This window comes from Crocodylus porosus, unplaced genomic scaffold (assembly GCF_001723895.1).
Source record: "Crocodylus porosus isolate Cpor-Errol unplaced genomic scaffold, CroPor_comp1, whole genome shotgun sequence".
Lineage (NCBI taxonomy): Eukaryota > Metazoa > Chordata > Crocodylia > Crocodylidae > Crocodylus > Crocodylus porosus.
Window position 1 is genome coordinate 85817963 of NW_017728886.1, and position 2419 is coordinate 85820381.

Consider the following 2419-nt stretch of genomic DNA (forward strand, 5'->3'; position numbering starts at 1 on the left):
ACTGCCATCAATCACAACCCTCTGGGTCCGACCACGAAGCCAATTTCCCAGCCAGCGGATCGTGGTGGAGCCAAAGCCACAACTGGGCAGTTCAGGGATGTGAGACTCTACTGGTCCTGTGAACAAGACAAGGGGTGCAGGGCTGGTATGTAGGCTAGGTTGGGCCCACAGACTGGCCCCATGTGCTGAATCCAGTGTGCTGAGCCTGGCCGGTATGGACACCACATGCAGCGCATGCCCTGGACTGTCCCCACATGCTGCTTGCAGCATGTACACTGGCTCCAGCCCTGCTTACCATGTGTGCTGTGCCTTGGCCCATGCACAGTGTGTGGCAAATATGGGGTATATGCTGCACATGGCATGCATTCCTGGTCCAGACTGGCCGTATATGCTGGATCCCGTATAGCTCTTGGGCCTCATCCAGACCAACTTTGGATCCAGTGGACAGAAGTGGTCTGGTGCAGGCAGCACATGCCCTGGACTGCACCAGATCATCACTGCATGCAGCATGTGCCAGCCCCAGACCCATGAATAACATGGGGCTGGTCTTGGGTGCACACCACATGTGGCACCTGAACCAGACTGGCCCTGAGTTCCGGATCCAGCATGTGCATGCAGTTTATGGGCCTGATCCAAACCAACCCCAGATCCAGCATGTAGGGCCCACACATCTTGTGCAGCCCACATCCCAGACTGGTCCCGTATGCTGTGTTCAGTATGTGTGCCAGTTCCACCCCTGCACTGTGTGCAGTATATGCCAAACATTCTCTGTTAGCTGCCTGCAACATAGGTCTGGGGCCAGCTCATGCTGCATGCAGTGCATGGGACAGCGCATGGGCATGCCACAGGTAGCACTGCAGGCCTGATGATAGGGTTTCACAGGCCAGATCCAGCCTTTGCGCCATACCTTTGACACCCCTGCCTTAGTTCGTGGTACCTCTGTTGCAGGGGTTAATTTCCTAATAAAACAAACTTATGAAAGCTAGGAAAAGTGGTCTTTGATTTTTGAGTGCTCAACCTCAGATACCTTGAAGGATGCCTGATTTTTTTTCTCTCACACCTATGTTATTTTGGAAAGCACACCTGGTTACATATTAATCATGAAATTCCACCCATTTCTCAGATCTGTTTCCTAAGATGATAAATCAAATTGCATAATGACTTTGTAAGCAATCAGTAATATTTCAGTGCAAAATTTATTTCCATGAAAGATCTAATTTGCATGCACATGGTATTTGTGTTCTTACTTTATATTTACTTTGCCTACATCTGTATGCAAGCATCTAAATGAGAAAATTATGTTTAAAACATAAGGAACATTTTGTTTTTTGAACATTTTGTTTTCATTTTTAAATTCTTAAAAACCATGTTGTGGTTTAGAAATCCAAAGAGCTAATAACTAAAATAATGTGGGGATAAAGTCTTTCCTCTGCAAAATATTAACCTATGTCAGAAATGATGGTGGACTGCAAGATGCTTGGTATGATTGATGTCTATATTTTGCCTGTCATTTCTATTAAAGGATCGTATCACACCCCAATCCATCTGGTCCATTAGCCTTCATGTTCAGGGCAGTGGTGCCAAGTGAAAAGTCATTTAAAATGCTGATGGCAGATTATTTTATTGTTTATAATTTCTGACCTTACAAATGCTCTATAAACAAGCAATTTTACCCCTGGAAATCCAAATGTATTCTTCTGGACTCTTTTCAGAGTAAATGCATAAAAAGGTCTGACCCAAGAATGAACAAAGAAATGAACGCAAACACACACACACACACACACACACACACACACACACACTTGAAACACAGGTCAGGTTCATCTAATTATTTGCTGCAATCTGTGAATATTTCGGCAATCCGTAGTCAACTTCTATTTTCAGATGGAATCTTCCTGAAAATTAAAATTTAAGAAGGTTGCCAAATCTACTAATAAATCTGCCACTTTGATGCATATGGAAAAGCTGTTTCATCTTTTAATTGGTACCAACTTCACTCTTTTAGATTTGGTAAGTGTTTTTTGTCAGGGCAGACTAAAATTTAATGTTCTTGACCAAGTATCCTTTTCTTTCTCTTGTCTCCCTCCTTTTAACTTCCTTTTTGTATTTTCAGAGTCAGACTATAAGTGAGATATTTTATGAGTGTCAAAATGGCTATTTGAGTGGGGAGGGTGTTGTATAGATTGAGCATCCTGTTTTATCTCATGTCATGCTTTCAGGGTTTATTTTTTCCCCAAAAATCTAAGCTAAGTCCTTGAGTTCACCACTAGACAGAAACCTGAGAATTCTTGCATCGTTTCCTTAGATATGGTTTTATAATATTTGTCTCTAAGTAGTAATTGTTTTTGTCTTCCACAGTGCCATTTGAGTCCACTGTCTCCACAAACATACCAAGTTTCTGATTTTTTTTTTTTTTTTT

At 42.7% G+C, this 2419-nt stretch overlaps 1 protein-coding gene across 7 annotated transcripts in view; it reads left to right on the forward strand.

Annotated features, from left to right (window-relative positions):
- Positions 1 to 2419, forward strand: part of BBS9 (Bardet-Biedl syndrome 9) — a 479447-nt gene that overhangs the window by 355957 nt on the left and 121071 nt on the right. Inside the window, exon 25 of one of the 7 annotated variants that reach the window (XR_002101810.1) lies at positions 96 to 517. The exons of the other annotated variants lie outside the window; for them this stretch is intronic. The gene's annotated coding sequence lies outside the window, so the exon portion shown is untranslated. Of the gene's footprint in view, positions 1 to 95; positions 518 to 2419 lie in introns of those variants that run through there. 7 annotated transcript variants of the gene reach the window in all.